The 24,191-nt window shown below is 46.9% G+C and overlaps 1 long non-coding RNA gene across 3 annotated transcripts; it reads right to left on the reverse strand.

The window, feature by feature from the left end:
- Nucleotides 1-106: 106 nt before the first annotated feature.
- LOC136013007 (uncharacterized) lies at nt 107-23,044 on the reverse strand. Of its 3 annotated transcripts, XR_010612108.1 has the most exons (5): nt 6,781-6,879; nt 6,465-6,580; nt 5,571-5,702; nt 3,260-5,039; nt 107-3,133 (listed from the first exon to the last, which is right to left on the reverse strand). It is a non-coding gene; the product is annotated as an uncharacterized LOC136013007 (long non-coding RNA). The 3 variants fall into 3 exon arrangements; XR_010612107.1 differs by lacking the exon at nt 6,781-6,879 and adding an exon at nt 22,504-23,044 and having other exon boundaries at nt 107-5,039; XR_010612106.1 differs by having other exon boundaries at nt 107-5,039.
- Between the last annotated feature and the right edge of the window lie 1,147 nt (nt 23,045-24,191).

The raw sequence follows: 24,191 nt of genomic DNA on the forward strand, positions 1-24,191 counted from the left end.
GGCTCAAGGCAGCAAGTAAAGAAGTCAAGGAGAAGCCCATGTACATCAGTAGATCCCAGCACTCCAACAAAACCAAAACTAGTTTCTCCCAAGCAAAGCCAATTCAACTCATATTTTTAATCTCAGGAAAACACAAGAAAATGAGCCCAACTCCCTGCACACCTTCCTTTTCAAGCCCAACCCTCCCAGAACAATCCACAGCTTCAGAGAACCTGGTGCCCGGTAGGGTAACAAAGCCCACTTGTGAGCACATGCTCCCACTCTTCTCACTGCTCATTCTGTAGCTGGAGCCACCAAAAATAATCCAGCGGGGTTTGTGAGGACTTATGGAAATATCAGCTTAATTCCTACACATGGAGACCTCTGGAAAGGTACCACCAACACAGTAATCTGCCCTTGCCTTGCCCCCTTAAACACCATTGTGTACTGACCCTCTGCTGAATGCATTTTGGTGTGCTGGAGCACAGCTCCACAAACATCCAGCTGCTGTTCCCAAGCACGTAGTGCCAGGACAGAAAGCTGTTGCTGAGCATCACTTACACAAGGAGACCTCCAGAACGGTGCCACCAACATGACAAAGAGGGCTTGTTTGCCGCTAGGACACCATCTGCATACTGCCCCTCTGCTGAATGCACATTGGTGGCCTGGAACACGGCTCACAGAATGAAAACATCCAGAACCTATTCTGACACCCGACGTGCCAGGACAGAAAGCTCGTCCTGCACATCATCTGTAGAGGGAGACCTCCGAAATGGTGCTACCAACATAGTAATCTGCCCTTGGTTTGACACCTAAAACACTATCTGCATACTGCAGCTCTGCTGAGGGCACTCTGGTGTCCTGAAGCACGGCTCCAGAGTGCGAACGTCCAGCTCTTCTTCCCATGCCCATAGTGCTAGGACAGAAAGCTGGTGCCGGGCATTGCCTACACATGGTGACCTCCGGAATGGTGACACCAGCATGGCAATCCAGGCTTGCTTAGCCACATAGAATTGCATCTGCATACTGCCCACACAGAGTGGACTCTCAGGCGCCACAGATCCAAGATCCCCAAGTGAGAATGTCCAGATCACGCTCCTAAGACTAATGTGTTAGGACAAAAATCAGGAGCTGGGCATGTCCTACACATAGTATCCTCCAGAATAGTGCCACCAACATGGATATCCTCACTTACTTACCCACCTAAAAGTCCATCCTTGTAGCCTTGTTGGACAGCGCAAAACACTGGACCCACAAACCAGCTCCCAAAGTGCAAACATCCAGATCGTGATGCTAAGCCTAAGGTGCCAGGACATAAAGCTAGTGCTGGGAATCACCTACACATGGTGGCCTCCACAACAGTCCCACCAACATGGCAATCCACTCTTCCTTAGCCATGTAAACCTCCATCTGTGTACAACTGCAGAGGGCAGCGCTCTCAGATGCCCCATACACCAGGTCCCTAAAGTGAAATTATCCAGGGCCTGCTCCTAAAGCTAATACATTAGAACAAAAACAAATAGCTGGGAATGTTCTACACAGGCTACCCTCTGGAACAGTGCTACCAGCATGGATATCCTCGCTTACTTATCCACCTAAAGCTCCACCTGTATAAAACCTCACTGGACAGCATTTTCTGCTGACACACAAACCAGCCCCAAAGAGTGAACATCCAGGTCCTGATGCTAAGCCTAAGGTGCCAGGACAGAAAGCTCATGCTGGACATCAGCTACACATGGTGCTCTCCAAAACAGTGCCACCAACATGGCAATCCACCCTTGCTTAGCCACGCAAACTTCCACCTGTGTACAACTGCGCAGGGCAGCACTCTCAGACACCCCATAAACCAAGTCCCTAAGTTCCACTATCCAGAGCCTGCTCCTAAACCTAACGTGTTAGGACAAAAGTAAGTATCTGAGCACATTCTACACAGGGTGCCCTCCGGAACAGTGCAGCAGAACAAAAATAAATAGCTGGGAATGTTCTACACAGGCTACCCTCTGGAACAGTGCTACCAGCATGGATATTCTCACTTACTTACCCACCTAAAACTCCATCTGTAACCCCTCACTGGACAGCACTCTCCACTGACCCACAAACCAGTTCCCAAAGTGTGAACATCCAGATCCTGATGCCAAGCTTAAGGTTCCACAATAGAAAGCCAGTGCTGGGAATCATCTACACATGGTGCCCTCATCAACAGTGCCACCAACATGGCAATCCACCCTTGCTTAGCCACGTAAACCTCCATCTGTGATTATCTTTCTTGCTCCTCCGAATTTAACAAAATGTTGTCATTTCCCCCAGAACAAAGAGGGACATGGAGCTGTTGAAGCCAGTCCAGAGAAGGACCATGGGGATGCTCTGGGGGCTGGAGCACCTCTCCCCTGGAGACAGGCTCAGAGAGCTGGGCTTGTTCAGCCTGGAGGAGAGAAGGCTCCAGGGAGACCTTATGGCAGCCTTTCCATACAGCAATAGTATCTGAGGAATCCAAGGCAACTTGAACACTACTCTCGTGGTTTAAAGAATCATCCCAGTGACTGAGGCAAGTAGAAGGTGTGATTGCAAGGCTGGAGACTAAATTAAGCTTTAGACCATGACTGCAGATGAACCATTTCTGAAACAAGTCCTTTCTCCCTAAGACAACTGTCACTATTTACAGCTTCATCTCCCTTGAAAGCACAGACCCACAATGAGCTTAAAGAGAACTCTAAAATACAACTGGAAAGTTAAATGACTATTAGGAAGACAAAGACATCTCTGTATGGCGGAACGGAACAGGAGTTGCTCTTTTCCCTTCTCAGCACTACACGTACCTTGATCCGCAGGGCACCCAGGGGAGATGCAGCCTCGCGAGGGAGGTGTCTCCTCTGCACTGGTCACTCCAGGGCTCTCACTCCTTAAATACCCCGTGGTCACTGTGGAAGCCCCTGTCACAATGGGGGTCTCCACAGTGACCACCACAGCTTTGTGATGGTGGCAGCATCTCACCCAAAGTCAAATCTCCTTCAGGTACGCACCAGACTTCCCCATCCTCCCGCATTACCCACCAAGCGCACCATGTACAGGAGATGCTCAGCACCTACTTTCTGTCCTGGTCACTTAAGTTTAGGAGCAGGGTCCAGACATGGAATCTCCTGTGACATAACAGATCCTGTGTTAAGGACAGAAGCAGTTTTATCCTAAGTAGTATTACTGATGTGAACAGACCTAAACATGAACATATGCACTGCTGCTACATGCAGTGTTATGCCACCAACCATATCCAACCCTTGCTTACCTGCGTAATGCCTCTCTGGGCAGCTCGCTCCAGTTTTGTGGCCTGGATCTACAAATCTGCAGGCTGTAAATCAGAGAGGACACTCCCTGCTCTCCTCCCCGTTCTCCTTTCCCGAAACACCTTGTCCATATCCAAGTCTGCACTGACCTCTAGTGTCTGCTGCAAGGAATTTAAGGTGGCCGGAGAGACGGAAAGGAGACGTCCATAAACTGGACCCAAACCCAGAGCAGAAATCAACAGGAGGTGTAAATGAGCTGGAGCCAAAACTGAACTGGAGATATCCAGGAGCTGTGGCTGCAAGAAGCGAGAACCTGAACCAACACACAAACCGATCAAATCAAAACCGAAACCCAAAACAAAACAAGCAAACGCAATCCAAATCCAAACCCAAACCAAACCCCAAACCTAAACCAAATCCAGACTAGATCCAGACCCAAACCAAACCCAAACCCAACCTGAAAACAACCCCAAGAAAGGGGGGCCCAAACCCCCAACCTGTAGCCATGCACTGCAGGTGGGTGCAAGCAGGGCAGCAGCAGTGTTGGTGCAGCAGCCGGGCTGCTTCTTGGGGCTTCACACCCCAAACATTGTGGCATCTCTGTCCATCCCTGTGCAGGGCAGACAGGGCATAGGCAGCGACTGGGAGCTCAAACTAGTCGGAGCTGTCTTTGAGCTGGAGCTGAACCCAGAGCAGAAACCAGTGAGAGCTGCAAATAAACAGGAGCTGGGCCTGAAAGAAACGAGGACCTGAACCAACACACAAACCAACCCAAACCCAAATCAAAACCCAAACTCAAGTCAAACAAGCAACATCAAAACAAGCAAAACAAAACCCAAACCAGCCAAACGCAACCCAAAAACAAACCCAAAATCAAAACGGGGCCCAAACCCCCAACCTGTGTCCATGTCCGCACTGCAGCCGCTCACTCCTCGCACTGTCACCGGGCAGGCAGCAGCATCGGCCTCAGCACAGGCAGCCCGGCTGCTTCTGGGGTTCCACAGAGCTCCCCGTGTGGCTGGGGCTCCTCTGCTCATCCATGTGTCCGTCCCTGTGCAGGGACAAACACAGCGCAGTCAGCTCCTGGCAGCTCAGCAAGGCACAAAGAGTCCCAGAGCTGCTCCCAGGCCAACCCTGGCAGCTCTGCCCGGCCCCACAGCCTGGCCCCGCAGCAGCTGGGGAGGGAGAAGCGGGGCCAGGACCCAGGAATGTCCCTGCTCTCCCAGTAAGGGCAGGCGAGAGGCAGGAGCTGGCTGGAAACCCTCCTGCCCCGTGCGGCAGCAGCGGCACAGACCGACCCCGGCAGCCCCAGACTGGGGCCCGCAGCAGCCAGCACCGGGGGTCGGGGTCAGACCCCGACAGCGCCCGCTCCCACCTCCCCAGCCGCCCCTGTGCGCCCTCACCGCGGTGTCCTCTCCACCCGGGGCCGTGCTCCTCGCCGCAGTGGAAACCAGATTCCCCCAGAAAGAGCTGGGGTGCAGAAACCGGACACGGTCTCTACCCGGAGAAGGGAGCCCACAACCAGAGCGGGGAAGCAGAGGCAGCTGTGGACAAGCCCGGCAGCAGAAGGCAGGTGCCGGCACTTCAGTGCCTCCGGCTACTCGCCGGCATTAAGGCAGTAATGAGCTGCAGCTCCCCTGGTCTCTGCTCCTGCTCTTTGGAGACTCCTAAGGAATCTCAGTCACTCACTCATTCAGGCTGGGGGTTCCGATGCCAAGATCATGCTCCGGTGTGCGGGAATGTCCCCCCTGGGCAGCCCATACCGTCCTGGCCTGTTCGGGGCTGGAAACGCACCGCGCGCAGCCCAGAGAACGCGTCTCAGTGCGGGATGTGACAAACCCAGCAGTGCCCACATCACACATGGGCATTAGAACACAAAAATGCCCCCCCAAAAAAGCATTAATTGCACCACAGGGCACCCTGGACACTGCTCCCCTCACCCCGCCAGTCCCGAGGGCACAGTACCGACCCCAAGCACACCGTGCGGGACACGGACGGGCGTCACATCCCCGTGTGCAGCTCAGGGACCCCTGAACTCAGACCGTGTTAACGGGCGGCTGCAGCGGCTGTGCTGCCGGTACCCGCCCGGGACAGGGCTCCCCGAGCTCCCCCCCTCCGGCGGTCCCGCAGAGGCACAGCCCGAGCCCCGCCGCCCCTTACCCCAGGGCTACCGGGGCCGCACCACCTCCCTCCCGGCCCTGCCCTCTCAGATCCGCGGGGCTCGCCATGGGCACAACGCGACCCGGAGCCGGGCGCCGGGCTCCCGCAGCAGAGCCCTGCTCTCCGCCGGGGAGCCATGGGACCATGCCATACCTGCCGCACCCCGAGACCGGTTGTAGCCTCGGAGGGAGCTCGGCACGGACGCAACCGACCAACCAGCGGCTGCCGGCGGCAGGGTGCGGGAGCGGTGCGGTGGCCAAAACCCGTTTCCTGTTAGCTTCTTATCTAATAAAAGATAGATAAAGGGCAGTTAAGCCACACAGGAGAAAGCAGAGCGCAAAATGCCACCTTATAGCCGCTGGATGCCCTTTCAGTACTTTCCTGGAGCTGTTGGTTCTGTGTCCTGGTATTTATTTCTGAGATCCAAGAACAGTGACAAGTGGGATCCCAAAACGAGATCCTGCCTCAGCACGATCCCGTCTCTGCCACGTGGGCTCCACAGTGGGGAGCTCTTTGCAGTTTCTCACCTCCAAAGGGCACATTCTTCCAATCCCTCAGCATCATCTCTATGAATTCAGTTGAAATTGATCTTTCATGAATGTATGGGCTGTGACTGGCACAGACTATTCCACGTGAAGGCTTTCTAGTGCTCAGGGCAACCTGTAAACCCACCACCTCCATCAGAAACACTTCACGTTGTGCTGTCATAAGTTCCCACCCAGTTACTCACTAGCTCTTGATTTCCTTGGGGGAATAAACCCAGAGTTTCCTTCCTCCCTGGTACTTCTGATGGATGAGCTCCCAGCATTTAAAGCCAGAAATCCTTGCTGCGACATAAATCCTGGCCTCATGCTCAGGATGGAGTTTGATACCAGTTTTACTCTCTGGCCTGCCCAGGCTGTCATTACCTTCTCAGCCAGTCTTTCCGTCATGTGTCATGATGGCACACATCCCTGTGACACTGTGCTGGAGGAGTGCAGAGAGCAGGCAAACTGCAACCCACAACACACACACACGTTACTGAAGAGAAACCCAAAAAGTGCTCACCCTGAGGTGGATGTATGTTGGGAAGGATTGCTCCAGGATACAAAGCAAAAGGAACTGTTATCCTCTGGGGGATCACAAGCGTCTACAGTAACATCCCAGGACCCAGGTCAAAGAACCTGCAAGAACAAAACCAAGTCTGTAACTGCAAGCATAATTCACCTCCTGCACAGCAACTTCCTCTCTAACCGCTAAAAGACTTTCACATTCAGAGAAGATACCAGAGCACAAGACAGCCCTGCAATGCATCAACACTTTGTGAGCTGTTCTGAGGGGAAAAAAGCAAATATTCACCCCATCACACCCACAGGCAACTCACCCGGGATGCGAATCTGCTCCTGCTCTGCTGGCTGCAGGCTCTGTACCCACAGCAGCAGCACGTCACACACGAACAGCACTTCCAGCTCCACAGGGACATTTCCATTCCTTCCCAGCAGAAAAGGCAGCTTTGGAAGGAGGTGTTTTGCTTTCCAGATTATTTTCTATGTGACTAAGCAAGGGTGGATTGCCCTGCTGGTGGCACTGTTCAGGAGGTCACCATATGGGTGTTACGGTGACTTACTTGACTAGAGAAATCAAGGCAGGTTTAACGTAGATTGCTTGAACTGGTTTTGGTGACTGACAAAATGTAAGATTCACCCTAATGAAAACGTCATAGTGGCGACGTGAAAATCAATGTTACTATCACTTGAGGAAGTGCATTTGTGACTCCAGTGAGACTGATTATGCTCAGGAGGTAGCTGGGGCAGGGCCTGGAAATTGCTGCACCTTGAAAAAGACTTTTTTTAACAGGTACTGGTTCCCCATTTTGTAGCCAAGAGGAGCCAAGAAATGCTGCCTTCCACAGAGACAAGACACTGGAGCAATCATGCATAGCCTGTAGGAGAAGCAGTGCTTCCTTACTCCTATAATGTTCAGAGCTTTCTGGGAACCAGGAACTGAAACTGGTTGAGGTGGTACCAGCAGGATGACTGGCATCCATTCGCCTTGGTGAGAACAAGCATCACTCTGCTCTCGCTGAGTTCATGTTGTCTGGCTTGATAAGCACTGGCTGGGAACTCACTCCAGGAAAGATGCTGAACCATAAGACAACCAAAACGGAGTTTTGTCGGAAGGAAATAAAGGGCAGGCAGCCTGACACTTGACTTCTCATGGTTTGTTAAAGGTGGAGAGTTTCTTTCATCGTACTTACTCATACTCTAATCCCCACAAAGGCATTGTCTTGCATCTCTGCTAAGAAGATGGTGGAGTGTACCAGTTAATGCTGTCATAAACGTGCAAGCTTCACCTATGTGGAAAAACAGTGAAGTTACTGGAAGGAAACTTGTTTAGAACTAAAGAGAAAAAGGCCAAATCTAAACCAGGAAGTAATGAAAGAGAGGATTAAAAGATTTAAACTGGAAACAGGAAGTGAAAATGAAAAAGACAAACTGATAAATAAGCTACAAGCCCTAGAATAGACTAAATTGAACTCCTGTAGTTAAGCCAAGAAAGAAGGTGAAGGTAGCAAGGAAGAGTGGCATTCTGAAGACAGAGATAAGGGGGTTTTATCTGATTGAGAATTTGCTTGATGATTATTCTGGGATTTCAGCTTTCCTGAGCCTCTGGTGGTGTCTGTGAAGTAATCAGGACCCCAGCCTCTTCACAGCCCTTAGGGGCATCACCCTTCACTCATTCTGAAAATCTGAGGTTCCTGTTAGCTGTCCTTTTCAAGTCTTCCTCTTGCCATGGGATAGCCCATCACATTAGGTCTCACTCTGTGACCACTACTCCTTATCCACATCATTGGTCAAGTTCTTAGCAAGATAATGCCATGAACCTAGAAGGACTCAACACAAAAGGACATGACCTCATATAGCTGTAGGGCAAGAGAAGAATCATGGAATCATAGAAGCATTGCACAGTTGCATATCAGTACCTGAAACTTTAAAGGGTGGAAAAAATAATACAGTGGAATAGCAAGGATTTAGAAATATTGGGATGGGGAAGAGAAAGGTGGAGCTGGACCATTGTGAGACCAAGAAGTGAGAAAGTCCACCCTAGTCATGTGAAAGGAGTATATACATGACACCAGGTAATGTTAATAGGGGCTGCAATCCTCTTCATGTCTACCTTGAAAGCCTTTTCCAAATGAGCTGCAGACCAGAGCAGGCACCTGAAGAGTACAACTCTAAATGCTATCAGAAGTTAGTTTTAGGTTCATTTGGACAACTTTGTGGACCTCTTTGTGGAGCTAATGAAAAGTTTGGGATTTTTCACTACAAGGTTATAGCCTGCAGCCAGAGGGGCTCATCTGGAAAGGAACAGAATAGCTGCATCTCCCATAGCCCTTGAGGGAGCTCAGCAGTGCACAGCCCCTCTTGGGCCTGGGATCACAGCACCCTGGGCCTTGCTGAGAAGCACTGGTGTTGACATATGAAAATCACGTACTTATTGCCTCCTTTTGTTCCCTGTGCAATGGTAAATGAGGCATTGTCCCACCTCAGCTCTTCCTTAGAGAGGCAGTGACTCAGACATCCCATCTGGGGGCATCTTCATTTCTTTCTGAATTTGATCTGATGCAGCTGCAGCTCCTCGGAGGAATGGCAGAAAAGAAAAGCTCATTCTCTGACAAGGATTTCCACAGGAGACACCGTCCCAAGTTGACGCTGCACACACTCCATCCCCAATGTACTAAGGCTACAGCTCATTTCCTCCTTCACCCATTTCATGTTTGACCACCTAGGTTAATATTTTGCACCTATGTCCTTATGATCCCAGTAGCATTTACAGGATAGCAAGGCAAGTAACTATTGTTTCTCCAGAGAAGCTTATTGCAGAAAGGAAACTGGACAAGTAGCATCCCAGACTGAATAAACAGACTCCAAATGAAATGGAGCTCATTTAGACAGAGGAGCTGTGGTAGACAGTCAGTATATGTATGTTCAGAGAAAGAAGGTGAACTGCAGAATCTGTTCCAGCACTCAACTCTTGAGGTTATTTCAACCTATGTTTCAAGCAGATTAGTTGGTGGTGAAAGAAAAGAGCAATCTGTCACTAAAGGTGAGCAGAACCTGTATTTTAGAAACCATATATGCTTGTTGAACTGGATAGCAAGGGAGCAGATGCTCTATCACAGCCATTCAGCTTTTGCCTTTGGCTTTCTTTAGTATCATTTCTACTTGTTGTCTCACACTCTGCTTTTTGGGACTGGAAGATGGAGGGAAGAGCAGGAGAGGATAGGAAGGAGGAAAAACAGGATCAGTACATCAAGACCGTGTTGGAAAACAGCTTGTTATAACAGCATGAAAATGTCAAAGATTTGAAGCAGCAGAGGGGCAGTGAAGTCTAGACCTTCTTTGCAGAAAGCACCATGTAAATGCAATGCCTGCCTTTGAACTGCAGTCTGTCTGTGCTAAGCAACTGCATTTGAGATGGTACTGAAATGAAACGCATGAAATCTGCTGTCTTCTGTGGTATGGGGTAAGAGCTTGGCAGGCAGAGCTTGTTGGCTGTCGCCTTCCTAATGGCTTGAGCTGAGCTAACTATTGGTAGCTGTGCAGTGAAATTGAGTTCAGCCTCCAGTGTATCCCTGCTTACAGTTTGGTGCCCATAGAGATGAATGGACCTACTGCAACAGTCTGTTAATGACAAAAGTCTTGTGCTCCTGGGAGATGCTGATAGTAAAGTTTTATTCATAATTATTTTCTTTGTATTTGCTTTTTTACCCCCACGAGCTCATTGATCATCATGTCGCTCTCAGTCAGTACTTTCAGCTCTCTGTGGTTAGGTCTTCAGCAGAGCAGTCAGTTCGAAGGGGCTGCGGAGATGAAAGTTTGTCAATGAGATACATGAAAGTTGGGAATCCATTTTAGTTCTGCCATCAGAAGTGCTCTAATATAGATAATTTTCTGACTGCTGAGGACTGGACAAATGAAGATCATCCTACAATAGGTCTTACAGTCTCAAGAGGTGAGCAGAAAGATGATCCTAATTTACAATATAAGAGGTTCAGCAATAGTCGCCAGCCTTATGTACAGGAATACAACCTTAGTTATGATGAAGTTATGGCTTTGAAGGATATGAAATTACCAAAATCTGTTAACAAGAGAAAGCACCAACCTTTCACAGTCGGACGCAATGATCTTAAAAGTCTTTTCCAACCCAAACAATTGCATGATTCTATGATTCGATATGCGGGGTTGTTGAAGGCAGCCCCTTGTCTGTGGCAACCCGTGCAGATGGCAGTGTCCTTTGTGTGGACATGTGTGTGTGCATTGCAGGGTTACACACCTGGCCAACCCTGCAATCTGAGAAGCAGCAGCCGTGTCCACCAGCCTTTGACATCAAGACTCTCGCTGGGCTCCAGCAGCCAAGCAGGAGGAGTCATCAGGGTTGAAGCCTGCTGTACATCCCTGATGTATGCTTACAACTAAACCTGAAAAGTGAGCTCACCAAAAGGAACTCTGGAACTGGTGTTGTCCCACAGAAAAACTAGACTGTGGCATTTTCTTTTTCCTCCCTTTTACTTTATGTCCTTGTTCTGTAATACATTTTCACCTTTGTTTCTTTATTGCTGATCAGCTGCTTAGAGGAACTGTCATGGGCTTCCTTGGACAAGGACCTTGCATGTTGAAGTCCTAAACATCAGCAGATACCAAGCTCTGTTTTTCTTGCTTCTCTTTTTCTTTTTCCTCTCTTTTTCGTCTATTTCTGCTGTGTCAAAAGCAATAGAACAGCATTCTGGAAAATTACTTTCACAGGAAAAATAGTCAACAACAAAAAGCCCAAAACACCAAACTGAAGAGAGACAAATTGCAGGGATGCCTCAACTGCTGAGTGCTAAGACAAAGCAAAGAAGCCCATTAGACCCATTTGGGTCAATGTCAGTATACATAAATCCAGATCAGAACAGCATCAACCTGGCATGGCTGAATAGGAGGGATGGACAGGGGACATGGATCATCTTTATATAGAGATTGCTGAGGCATAACATGGGACAGGAAATATTAGGGTTTGCCAGTCTTGGGTCTTAAGTAATGAGTTTGAACGATCCTGCTAGCCAGGAGGATTGTGGGATCAGGGGATAATTCTGGTTGGAAGTGACCTCTGGATTCCATCATGTCCAATCTGCTACTCAAAACTGGGACAAAAATGAATATGGTTACTCAGGGCTTTATCTAGTCATGTCTTGAAAACCCCTTGAGGATGGAGACTACCCACCTTCCCTGGGTAGCGTGATCCAAACTTTTACTGACCTTATCATGACAAAGTTTCTCATTTCATAGCTGGAAACTCCCTTGCTTCAGTTCAAGCCTGTCACTTTCTCATCCTCCCACTGGATGCAGTGTTCTAGATGCTGTCTAAGAAGTACTGAGTACAGGGGGATAATAATTTCCACCAGTTTACTGGCTAGGCTCCTATTAATGCAGCCCAGGATGCTGCTGGCCACCTTTGCTGCCAGGGCAGACTTGATTCATGTTCAGCTTGCTGCCTGCCTACAAAGACCTCCATTTCTTTTTGGGCAGAGTTGCTCCCCAGACAGCCAGTCCCCAGCATGTGTCATTGCAAGAGGGTCAGGGTCTTCCTTCTGAGATGCAGGACTTCCTATTTGTTCATGTCAAATATCACAGGGATCCTGCCAGCCCATTCCACCAGGCCTACCTAGATCCCTGTTGTTGAGTGTTGCTGTAAGTGAACTTGTTTAACAAGAACTCCATCACCTCCTCCAGGCTGTGTCTTTCAGTCATAAATATGTGGGCGCTGAAAGTCTCCATTTGATGGGCCCAAGGAGAAGTGTCCTAGTGAATAAGAAACCAAAACTGTGATGTCCACAGAGCTGGAAAAGGGCAGGCCAAAAGGGCCCGTATGCCAAGAGAGGAGGGTGACTGTGCAAGAAACAGTGTCAGCAGCCTATTGCTCTGTGCCATGGGTGACCTATCCTTTAAATGCTAAAGAATCATTAATTCAAATGTCTGAATTATTTTAGCAGGAGGTGAGGTTTTGCTGGTCTATGGAGTAACAAACATAAAGATACAGGTTGGCAGTACAGTAGCCTGATGAAAGAGCACCTCTGTATACTCTTCAAACCTGTCATTCATCCATAGTTATTAGGAACATGTAGGGAGTTCCTCGAACTGGTATAATAGTTAGTAATAAGCCACCAGGGGAAAGATATCTTGGCCATGAAATCAAAAAGAATGTTTTTTGTGGATATCTTCTCTCAACACCGTCTTCTTCTAGGATAGATGTTCCTTCTCGTACGCAACCCATGCACAAGACTTCTGAAGGTTTTAACACTGAAGCTAATAAGAAATAAGATTTGGTAAGGTTAGCATTTGAAAAATCCAGCATTGAAAAATGTCAGCATTGTACAAATAAGGTCCCACACTACTTATGTCTACATCCAGAGTTGTATGCGTGTTGGTATGGTATCACCACTGTGCTAGGAGGGGCTGATTTACAACAGGGCTAACTAACTCAGGTGCAGGCTTATGCTGGCGCCTTACATCTATTTAGGCTCCGTAGCAGTTTTTTTACACCATGTTGCACTGCCATGTAGAGCAAACTCATTGGCACCACTGAGGCCAGAGTGGCAAATTGTGCGTGCTCACTAGCCTGCAGGACTCCCCTGAGTGAGTTATAAGAGTGCCCCGGTTGGTATCTTAGCAGGGGAACTCTTGGACGTGTCTAACCTGTAGAGCATCCTTCAGATAACCTGTCTTCATAAAGATGGTAAAAAGCATTAATATTTCACAGGTAGGACCAACCACAGGACAAGATCAGGCCTGTTTAGCTCACCACTACATGTAAAATTTAGGCTCAAGGTCAGATGTTGTCTGCCAGGAAACTAAATGACAGGTAGGCATACCTGATTTTGTTCCTCAGACAACCAATACTTCCCAGCCTAATAGGTGAATACATGATGCATGATAACTGAAACAATAGTACCTCAAACACATTCTTAGCAACAAGGTCAGATTTGACAACTTGAATGATACCACCAGTTAGAAAACAAAGTGTCGTGAAGTTGGAATGAAACTATGTTTTTCTACAATGTGTTTGGCAACTATCGATAAATGAGAGGGGTCTCAAGATGGAAGAGCTGGTCTTGAGAGCAGCAACATTCACACCAAAGCTTCCTGTCTGTCTTAAAAGAACCCATCTTTCCTAGGCATCCCACTTTTGAAGGAAGAGAGATTGCAGAGAAGCATGATCGTAAGAGATATTATATAATATTATGTAATGTGTACATTATATATTACATATTTTATATTGCATATTCTATATTATAAAGTGAATATCTCTATCATGCATTATCTATCATATCTATATCATGTATCTGTATCATATATTATCTACCTGTTATCTGTTGTGAACTGTGGTAATGGGTTGAGGATGAGTGTAGGTTTTGGCTGGCTCCCTTCCTCCAGCCTCTCCCCACCCAGTGGAGAGGAAACCAGGCAGGCTGACAGATTGACTGAAATGTGGTATTTCTGCAGGACACGTGGCCCATATATTTGCAAGCTGCATAAAGTTGTTTTCGCTGGAGTTGCTAGAAGAACTAAATGAATGGTGAAGGCTAAGGGTACATGTGCAGTGTGAACATGCCAGTGGTGATCAGGAGGCCTGAGAAGGCTCACAGTGGGGGTACAGAAGACATCACAGCCCAGGACACAATCCTGAATCTAAAAATTGCAATGTAATTGTATATAGACAGAAATAAATGCATAACCATCTGTATACCCAGTGTAGAAGGGCTCAGATAGAAGGGTATAGAAGGCCATGAGAACATCCTGCCTCCGTTTGTGTCCAGCAACTTGGCCAAACAATATCCTAGTAGTCCTTCTACCTAGGGAGAAATACACACACCCATGCACTGATTTCTCCTGGAAAACCCTTCTCTGTCCCAGCTTTTGTTTTTCCAGGACACCTCTGATCTCAGTCTGCAAGGTGTTAGCACATCCCAGGCACCAGCACAGCAGCTGTTCTCTTGATTTGCAGGTAGGTGTTGCTGTCAAGGTGAAGTGATAGCAAAAATGGTGGGGAAATGTGAAGAATATCCACACTGAGATTAAATTAAATGCATGTGAAATTATCTGCTTTCTGAAGCTGATGATGTCCTTTTGTTGAAAGCATGGAAGGGGGTGGCGAGAGCCTGAAAAACATCCAATCCTGCTGGCATGCCCATGGGAACTGCAGTGCTCTCAGGAGCCTATCCCCTGCAGAGCAGGTTCTCCAGCCAGCAGGTAGCCAAAACATATGTCTCATTGTGCACCATAACCTGAAACACCTTTGGTATTTATATTACAAGATAGTTGAGCAAGAAGGGAGCCAGATGTTAGGACGAAAGAGCTAGAAGCAAGTGGGACTGTTGTTCACCAACAGCTACTGCCACTTGACTCCACAGGTCCCCCCAGGCATGACGAAGAAGGTCTTTTAAAGAGGGAAGCTGTGTGCCTCTTCGAGCAAAGGGGTGATGTCGTGGTTTAAACCGATCCACACAGCTCGTCCACTCACTCCCCCCACTTCTTTCCCTCCCCCTACTCCCAGAGGGATGGAGAGGAGAATGGAAAAGAATGTAACTCCCATGGGTTGAGATAAGAACAGTTTAGTAACTAAGGTGTAACACAAATCACTACTGCTACCATCAATAACAATAATGCTAAAGGAAATAACAACAGGAAAGAATACAACACCTCAACACCAGCCGACCAATAACTCGCCCCATTCCCCCCAGCCAAGCACCAACCGATACCTCGTCCAACCCCGCAGTCCCAGCCCTTCTGGGTAACTCCCCGTTACATCCTGGGCATGACGTGCTGCGGTATGGAATACCTCTCTGGCTAGCTCGGGTCAGGTGTCCTGTCTCTGCTTCCTCCCGGCCTCCCCTCCTCCCTGGCAGAGCATGAGGCTCAGAAAGTCCTTGGCCGGACCAAACATTTGAGCAGCAACTAAAAACATCGGTGTTAACAACACTGTTCCCAGGCCAAAAAATCAAAACACAGCACTGCACCAGCTACTAAGAAGGAGAAAAATAACTGCTACTGCTGAACCCAAGACAGGTGAGAATACAGATATCTCCCTTTTATTTAAGCAACAAGAATAGTAAATGAAAACGGTAGACTAATAGTTGATACACATCTGCCTGGTCTCCTTCCCAGAACAGCTGCTGGCCTTCCCTTAGAGCTCTTGTTTTGCTCTCAATGCAACTGCAATTCCTTTCATGTAGAGTCCTGCGGTGACATCTGACTGGCATGAACAAGGTAGAGGTGGCTGGATTCCATTTCTCTGTGTTTGCACAGATCTTCAGACAGTCAGATCTTTCAACACTGAATTATAGCGGATTATATTGTGAATCACGTTTTGTCAAAGAAACTAGAACCCTTTTGTAAACTCCTTTCCTGTCTCTGTAGTCTGACATGCAGAAATACACAGTTTTGAGAGACGAAAAGCTCGTGCAGTGGGTTGTAAAGGTAAATCTCATCATCTGGAACTAGATTTGTTCCATTTTTTCTTTTTCTGAAACACTTAGAAATGTGGTGAATGATTCACAGCCCACATGAATCATTCAGTACAACGGTAAGTTTTCATTCATGACTAAACAACATCATGAAAATGCAAGGGTGACCTCTTGACAGATGTTTTCTTTGCAACTACTTTCACAGCCTCATCAATCTTTGCTGTTTCAATGATATTTTCCTATTAGGGACCACAATAAGTCAGTTCTTATTCTGCAAATGAGACCTGCAAATAGATGATAGGCTAGTGGGGGAATTTGTACAACTTGACTTTCATTTAGAGTACTGTCATTTACTATGGCAAGTTTTAGACTGAACTATATATCACACAGATTACCATTTTTGTTGTCCTTGAAGTTTACCCTATTCTATTGGCTGCAAAGTAATACAAAATTTCCCCAAACTAAACTGTTCATGTATTAAGGTGATAAAGAAGCTCCATCCTGTTCTTTGTGATACTTTATCTTGATTGATCTTCACCTGAACAGTACAGATAAGTTTCATATGGAACAGCTGGGTACATCTTCCTTCATCCTGAGCCACACAAACTCAGAAGTGAGACGAGGATTATAAAGGTCACAGTAAACCATAACAAAACCCTTCATCACATCTTAGCAGAGCTCAGGTACTTCAGAGCGATGTTTTCTCTGCCTCTCCTCCTGCAAACATGCAGAAATAACTGAACTTACACTAATGATGTTTGGAATCCACAAATAGCCCCTAGGAGGATGTGACAAACATAAAAGAAATCCTTCTCTTTTGTTTTATTATCTTTTTAGCTTTCCCCTCAATTTAGGGTTTTGCACAGCACTGTTGTAGTGACATCCAAACAAACTTCAGATGAAGTGACATCCAAACAAACTTCAGATGAGCCCACTTTACTCTCAGTAGCAGTCTAAACATACAGCAGCAGAAGCCCTGTTCGAGTTAGACCATATGGAATTTTGTGGACACTACCTGCTAGCTAAAGAAATACCATTGTGTAAACCTTTGCACTACACTCCATGTGTACCAAATCCTCAGTGTGTCATAGAATCATAGAATAGTTAGGGTTGGAAAGGACCTCAAGATCATCCAGTTCCAACCCCCTGCCATGGGCAGGGACACCTCAGACTAAACCATCCCACCCAAGGCTCTGTCCAGCCTGGCCCTGAACACTGCCGGGGATGGAGCATTCACAGCTTCTCTGGGCACCCTGTGCCAGTGCCTCACCACCCTCACAGGGAAGAGCTTCTGCCTCATACCTAACCTGAACTTCTCCTCTTTAAGTTTAAACCCATTCCCCCTTGTCCTGTCACTACAGTCCCTGATAAAAAGTCTCTCTCCAGCACCCTCATAGTTCCCTTTAGCTGGAGAATCTCCACCCTTGGAGTTCAGAAATCACCTGGAGAAGGCCCTGAGTAATCCGATCATGTTTGGAGGTAGCTCTGCTGTGAACAGGGCTTGGAGACTTGGACTAGAGATGTCCCTTCCAGCCTAAATCTTTCTGTCAGTAATTCTAATAAAGATTAAAAAGCCTTATTGTTCTGTGGCAAATTTGGTCCTTTGTTCAATTAGTATAAAAAAGTTTCATCATCATTTCAAGTCATATGTATGATAACTTGGGGATTACTGGGATTACTTTATGAAGTCGATTTCCCTCCCAATTCCTCCACAGGCTCTCACTTGCTATCTTATCAAACGTAATCCACAGGCTCCATTTAGGGGTTACAGTCCAACACCAACTTTACTTTCTCTTCCTCCTACTGAAAAACCTTCATGAATCCTATGCGGGATTTTTTTTTGACCTGACACTCTCACATTTCTTTATATTCTGTCACTTGAACCAAAAACCAGCTCTGCAACAGCAGATGCAAAGTTTCCAACACATCCCCATCCATATCCCACTTTAAAGCTTTCCTTTTCTGTGACATCTGTGAGGAGCTCGCAGGATTTAGTGCTCCAGTGCTGACACCAGCCTACAGCCCTGTTATGTGCCTCACTTAACTTCCCATATTTAGCTCTTGACCTCAGAAAGTGTTGTGGGATTACACTCCTATCTAGTGCAGGGGTAGCCGTGCCTATGAAATGCCAAAGAGAGGTTTATAGAGTTATAGGAACATTTAGGTTGAAGGGACCTCTAAGGTTTTCTACTTTAAGCCCCTGCTCGCAACAGGATGGTGAAATCCACATAAGATCTCTAAAAACATCACAGCTGCTTCCAGCAATAATTCTAGTGTTTCTCTCCAGCAGGAAGACAAAGGACAGATTCCTTCCTTCCTCTTTTTGTGTTTGAAGACTACACTCAACTCTTCCTATTAACTCCTTTAGGCTAAACAGACTTAACTTGGTCAACCATTCCTTATGTTTTTAAAAAACCCTATCTTTGCTGTGGCCTTCTTCAGACATATCTATCCTCTTTGACAGCAAAAATAATGTGAAAACAGAAATTGCCAAGGGAAGAGAAGGTGCATTAACTTGGCACTTGGTAGCTCAAGAGGGAGAGAAATGAAGAACAACAATGGCCATGTGTTTTCCATGTGTTGGAAAGGCATTTGCATCAAAAAGGGAGCTCAGTGATGTCTGGGAGCAAATTTCTTGTAAGATCAAATGCTCGAAAGAAGACTGGAACAAATAATTATGTCTAAATGGGATTGGGAGAATTCATTATACATTTTTAGTCACAAGCTTTCACTACAGAAGTTGGTACCTAAAACTAGAGAATAGAGAGATGATGAAAGTGTTGGCTATAAAACCAGAGGAGAGAAACCATTGTTGAAGTGGAAGGTTTGTTACTGTAGAGCTATGAACATGTTTCCTGCAATGGGCTGAGGTAACGGGAAATATTAGGAAAGTGGCTAAAACTGTGTTGGAGGGTGGGGAAAAGGAGAACAACGGCTGTGGGAAGCGACGGAGAGCTGATGGAGACAGCAAGCCTCACCACAGATAACACAGCTTCAGCTCGGCATCGCATAATGGTCCTCCGCTTCGTGAGGTGTCACTGCAAGAGAGGAATGGCAACCAGGCAGCCTCACAGCTGCCCCTGCGGGGCAGGGACTGTAACAGACAGTAGCTTGGGAACTGAGTATTGTTTATCTACCATTTTGGACTTTTCTCGTTTGATGATAACATGGGTCACTAAGCCAAGTGCTTCATGCAAGCAAGGCACATCGGCTACCTGACATGTAGCCTTGTTGATGTGACAGAAATCTCTCCCTCCCTCTGCCCCTCTGTTCTTCACTAAATGTTTTCAACACTGGCTTACACACAGCAAGTGATAGTAGTTCTAGAACCTTTCGCAAGTAGCTTAAACCTTTCTGAAAAGAAATATAGCCTGTTTCTGATACCCCTGAGGAAAAATAAATCCCTTTAACTGGGTTTTGACAGGTTAATAGTAAGTGATACATTTGCTCATTTTTATCTTCTACTTAAAAGGAGGAGAAAATAAGCCCAGAGTACCAATTCAAGTGCAGTTTCCACTCCCATTAAAAGCCAAAAGATTAACTGAATGCTCATATGTTACATCCGAACAAGAAATACAAGAAACTTCAGGTCATACTGTCAGAAACTAGGAAATTACATCAGCGAGTACGTCCTTGCATCTTTATTTGTTCCCATTGTACATATGAAACCATTCCATAATCTTATTCTTTTCTTTTTTCCTCACAACGCTTCACTACATTTTGGTGCTGTTCACTCTGTGCCTAACAAGCAGTTATAAAAGCATTATTTTTGTATCTTTTAATACCACAACCATAAGCCATCCAACTTTAGCTGTAACGATTCTAAAGCTTTACCAGAGGCATAGTTGAGTGTACGCAGCCCTACACCTCAGTATAGGGTGGACTTCCTCCTCGGTCATCCATAGATAGCATAAACATTTAGATGTTCATTTTGCTGATACTTGGAGCTTTTGAGACTCTCTTTGCTGATATACAGCATTTCTAAGTGTATTACTTAGTAAAATGGAACTGCTGTAGAGGCGGAAAGAGTAATAATGAAACTGAAATAAACTGACTTGAAATGAGGGCAAAGTTCACAGTATTGCTAAACTTCCACATTCTAGAGTCACAGAATCACAGAATGGTTTGGACTGGTTCAATGCCAGCATATAAATCCATCCTATTCTAGGCTGGTTTAGTCACTCTTCCTCCCATTGGTGTGCTCCTTCTCCCTTTTCTTACCAGATGGTGGGCACCATGGTTCAGGAAGAGCCTTCCCCTTTCCAGGAGCATTGAACTGTAGGGTGAGCTCACAAAACCATGCTGTAAGGTGTGATTTGCCGGTACAGCAAAGCTGATTTCACATACAGCTGCCGCTAGAAAGTGAAGTCCTGGTTTCCTCCTCCAAACCGCAGAATGCAAATCTCAATTGCTCTGCTTCCAGACACTAGCTTGGTTCTGTGACCTGGCATACCATGAGCTCGGCCAAGCACCAGTGACAGAGATGAAGGAGGAGGATTTGGCTGCAGCTTGTGTACAAGCTGCCTGTTGTGGCGGGGGTGAACTCTCCCTTCCCAGTAACATCCTGCCTGACAGAGCGGGGATCCCTTGAAGCATCCTACAGCAGGGAACCTTATAACAGTGACCTTGAAAGAAGGTTATGTTTAACGACAATTTAGAGCAGCACCAGCCCTGTAACTGTAAGCACAATGACGTACTTTCTTTCTGGGAGCTGTAGCGTATGAAAAGCTTGCTTGTACTCCCTGCCTCCTTGGCTCCTCTCAGAAGATTGTACACAGTGTATGGCCAGTCTGCCCATACCTAAGGTATATTTGAGACCTACTGCTGCTGAGGTTGTGGGCTTTTGATTTGTTTGCCCCAATAATCACTAAATCTCCCCTGAGTCCTCGTAGAATCCGTGTAGATTCAGCCCAGCTATGAGGAGAGGGCACTGTGCTAAAGACCTCCAGAGGTCCCATCCACCTCTCTCCTTCTGTGAAGCTGAACAGTCGCTCAGTCACGTTCACTGCCAGTACAGCTTGTTCATTATTTCACACAGTCATTACTATTCATCACACTGTTGCTTGGCTTTAAAATCTGGAGACAGCCAAGGCAAAATAGGCCTTGACGGGATGTCTCTTCTTGCTGCTGGGGGTAATTGCAGGATCTGGATTATTCCTGAACTTGTGAAAATTCCACTGTTTCCTCCCGCTGCAGTGCAGCTCAGCAGCGTGCTGGCCAACTGACATCTGCAAAGGTAGCCCAGAGTAAACCTGCAATATGAAAACAAGCAAAACTGCCGCCACTGCAGCTCTGCCAGAGCCTCCTTTGCCCTGCTTTACCAGACCTGCATCCCTGTGGCTGCTCACATGGCTATGCAGGTGAGAAGAGGGTTCTGCACCCAGCCAGCAACATCTCACCACAGTGCAGCAGCCCAGATGGGTTTACCTCTGCATTGCCAGTTGCTCTGCTTCTGTTGCTGCAACCACCCCCACAGGGCATTTGCCACCATGCATGAGTCAGTGTAGAGATAAAGTACTGGCCACTTTTCTCGTTCAGCAATGTCCAAGGCCAGCTTTCAGCTCAGCAAAGTGACTCGATCCACCCTCTCCTTCAGCAGTTTCTGCAACTTGTTGTTGGGGACTCCATACATCTCTGACGCTTCCAAAGCACTGGAGCAGCCCACTGGCTTAGATACTTGCCCATACTATCCCCCACACCCTGACACTCATGACTGTCCAGCCTTGGGGAAAATCTTTTGGTGGTCCTCCTATATCATCACCTAACCCTAGACAAGACCTGAACCCACACTGCTTAGCTTTTGAGATCAGATAAACCAGGGCATTCTCAGGGTGGGATGGCCATGAATGGGTAAAACACATGCTGCATGTGTGCCAACATGCTGATCCCCAACACAAGCAGCAGGCAGGTCTCAAGGGCATTCATAGGCCATCCAAAACCTTTAGAACTCTCAAATGCCGCTGTAAAAAGCCCAGTGAGGGTGCGGGGGGTGTAAGGGAATGTCTCCTTCATAGGTTGACCCCCTGAGGAGAAAAAAAAGGTGTGTAATTGCTAAAAAATTCCATTAAATACCTCCCAAAGTACAGAGGTGATGACCACGCTGGGAACATAAGCCAGACCAGTTTCATGATCAATGAGTCTATTGTATTACAAGTCATTACCATAAAGTACAGTGAAACAAGAAGCTTAGCCCAGGCCCCCCAGCCAATAAACACTGAAACAGCAAATACTGGCTGTAAGTAAGGTACAACATGCTGAAACTCTGAGACCAAGCGCAACAGCTCTGAGAGCCAATAAATCAGCATTGTGATGAGTGACTATTAGTCCAAAACAGTGAATGCTTATCACAAATCCGATTAGACACACTCTGATCAGATCTATTGTTATCTCAACCCTTCAAGCTCCAGGTTGGGAGCCAAAAAGAACTGTCACAGCCTCTAATAATAACTATGTTGCAAACACACGTATTCGAATCGTTAAACACGGTCTGGTTATAGACTTCATTGATTTGCATGTATTTACAGCAGCATTAGCTGCGCTGATTGCTAAGTAAGCCAGAAAAGTATTGATTGGAAAGGGCTCTGCACCTACAGCACTCACCATAGTACTTGCGGTTTGATGTAGACTTTTCAGTTGCCCTCAAGTGATGTTTTGCGAATCATTCCTTTTTCTCTTCCTCTGTCTCATTCTGCTTGAGGTCTTCCAAGTCAGCTCCCGCATCTGAGGCATCAGGCTCTTCAACTGGTCAGTCCAGGTCATGGTATGGCTCGACAAACCTTGCAGACTTGTAGGTAGGAGGACCAACATATCCCCTCCCCCAGGTAATTGCTCTTGAGGGACCATATTCCCCCCTTTATGTTTTTGTAGCATGGATTTCAGAACAGCATGAGTTCACCCCACAGTCCCCCAGCATGTAGGGGGGTGGGGAATACCAGTGACATGCATGACACCCCATTGCTGTAAAAATCATGATAAAGATAATGAAGTATACACGTGGCCGTTACCCATTTTCAAGTGGGAAGGAACTCCTGAGGTAGCAAATGCACGCGTTAAATGGTGGATAACACCACGGGCCTTCTCTCTTTCATGGGCAGTGGCTGAAATCATACGCGAAAATGTGTCAACAGACACATGAACGTATTTAAAGGCACCAGAGGAAGCAATGTGTGTAACATGTTTGCCAAACCTCATTCGCCTTTAAGCCACGAGGATTTACACCCATGGCAAACGAGGACTGAGCTGTTGACTGACATGGCAAGACCTGACAATTTGCTTTGCTTCAGAAGAAGACAGGTTAAAGTGCTTCTTTAAAGCAGAGGCATTCTGATGAAAAAAGGAATGTGAAGCAGCTGCAGAAGTAAACTGCAGTGTTAACAGTCAAGGAGTCTGCTGTGTCATTACCCGCAGTTAAAGGGCCAGGCAGGCTGCAATGCGATCTAACATGTCCAATAAAAACAGAATAATTCCTAGTTTTCAAGCTTTTAGCTTCAGCAAAATGTAAACTGCACAGTTATCAGTTTAACAAACTAAAAGGAAGATGTGGTAACAACTGAACAACACATTCTGAGTCTCAAACAATATTTAAGGCTGCTGTAGGAAACAACTGTAGCCCGTGGTAAGACTGCAGCAATTTCAACAAGCTGCACAGAGCCATCCACATGTGTGACAGAGGATTGCCAGGAATCATTTTCAAACCAAACACCAGCAGCTTTGCCAGTTTTTCCAAAGCCATCAACAAAAATGGGTTTAGCATCCTGAACGGGTTGTGTTTGAGCTATGAATCACCCCCGTACAGCAAAATCTGGAAAAGCTTTTAACAATTTATGTTTTGGAGTACCGTAAAAATTTTTCCTTTAAAGTCTGGTAACGCTATTCGGAAAGACACAGACCGAGCAAAAAGGAATTGACAGGCAATTCTGGAGGGTCGTTGTGGAGACCTCATAGCAGCCTTCCAGTACCTGAAGGGGGCCTATAGGGATGCTGGGGAGGGACTCTTCGTCAGGGACTGTAGTGACAGGACAAGGGGTAACGGGTTAAAACTTAAACAGGGGAAGTTTAGATTGGATATAAGGAGGAAATTCTTTCCTGTGAGGGTGGTGAGGCACTGGAATGGGTTGCCCAGGGAGGTTGTGAATGCTCCATCCGTGGCAGTGCTCAAGGCCAGGTTGGATGAAGCCTTGGGTGGGATGGTTTAGTGTGAGGTGTCCCTGCCCATGGCAGGGGGGTTGGAACTGGGTGATCTTGAGGTCCTTTCCAACCCTAACTATTCTATGATTCTATGATTAGTA

This window comes from Lathamus discolor, chromosome 4, assembly GCF_037157495.1.
Source record: "Lathamus discolor isolate bLatDis1 chromosome 4, bLatDis1.hap1, whole genome shotgun sequence".
Lineage (NCBI taxonomy): Eukaryota > Metazoa > Chordata > Aves > Psittaciformes > Psittacidae > Lathamus > Lathamus discolor.